Source organism: Tachyglossus aculeatus, chromosome 2 (genome assembly GCF_015852505.1).
Source record: "Tachyglossus aculeatus isolate mTacAcu1 chromosome 2, mTacAcu1.pri, whole genome shotgun sequence".
Classification (NCBI taxonomy): Eukaryota; Metazoa; Chordata; class Mammalia; order Monotremata; family Tachyglossidae; genus Tachyglossus; species Tachyglossus aculeatus.
The window spans coordinates 158,556,775-158,557,925 of NC_052067.1; the positions used below are offsets into that span (position 1 = coordinate 158,556,775).

A 1,151-nucleotide genomic window follows, 5' to 3' on the forward strand; every position below is an offset into this window, starting at 1 on the left:
GGGCTCAGTATGGGAAGATCTCTTGGAGGAGGTGAGACTTCAGTAGGGCTCTTAAGCGGGGAAGTGTGATTGTTTGGCGGGTTTGAGGAGGGAGGACATTCCAGGCCAGAGGTAGGACGAGGGCCAGGGGTCGATGGCCGGAGCCCACTGTTGAGTAGGGACTGTCTCTATATGTTGTACTTCCCAAGCGCTTAGTACAGTGCTCTGCACACAGTAAGCACTCAATAAATACGATTGATGATGATGATGATGACAGGTGAGAACGAGGACCAGTGAGGAGGTTAGCGGCACCAGAGGAGTGGAGTATGCGGGCTGGGCTGGAGAAGGAGAGAAGGGAGGTGTGGTAGGAAGGGGCAAGGTGATAGAGAGCTCTGAAGCCAACAGTGAGGAGTTTTTCTCTATTTTACTCTGCACATAATAAATGCTCAATAAATATGAATGATTGATTGATGGATGACTGATTGATTGACAGGCATAGCTCTCCCCATCTTCAGCTCCCTAGAAAGCCTGTCCTGATCAATTCCCAATATACTAAATTGTATCTATGCCCATTCTCAGCATTCACACATATTCAAATCTTTTCTTACGCTGTCGAGTCGTCTCTGACACATAGTGACACCACAGACACATCTCTCCCAGAATGCCCCACCTCCATCTGCCATCGTTCTGGTAGGGGATCCATAGAGTTTTCTTGGTAAAAATACAGAAGTGGTTTAACATTTTCTCCTTCCACACAGTCATCTAGAGTCCCTGCCCTCAATTCTCTCCCATACCGCTGCTGCCCAGCACGGGTGAGTTTTGACTTGTAGCAGATGGCCTTCCACTCGCCAGCCATTGCCCAATCTAGGAATGGAATGGGTATGTCTCCTCTTGGCTCTTCCTCCTATAGCTGAGACTGGTAGAATACTAGAAACTCTCCAGATGCTACCCTGAGAGGGGATATTCAAATATTTATTTACTTCATCCCGCAATATTTTTAGTTCTACCTGTAAATCATATTCTTCCTTCTCTCCCCAAGTGACTCGAGTGCAGGGAGTGCTTTCTGTTTCGGATATTCAGCCTATAGGACAGTGTTCTGCACATGATACCAAATACCATTGATTGAGTGTTCCAAATTAAAGAAAGAAATAATAGTAGCTACAAAATCTGTC

The 1,151-nt window shown here is 46.3% G+C and overlaps 1 non-coding gene across 1 annotated transcript; it reads right to left on the minus strand.

Moving 5' to 3' along the window:
* Positions 1 to 801: 801 nt before the first annotated feature.
* On the minus strand, positions 802 to 939 carry LOC119923939. Its single transcript, XR_005449008.1, has one exon. It is a non-coding gene; the product is annotated as a small nucleolar RNA SNORA7 (small nucleolar RNA).
* Positions 940 to 1,151: the final 212 nt, after the last annotated feature.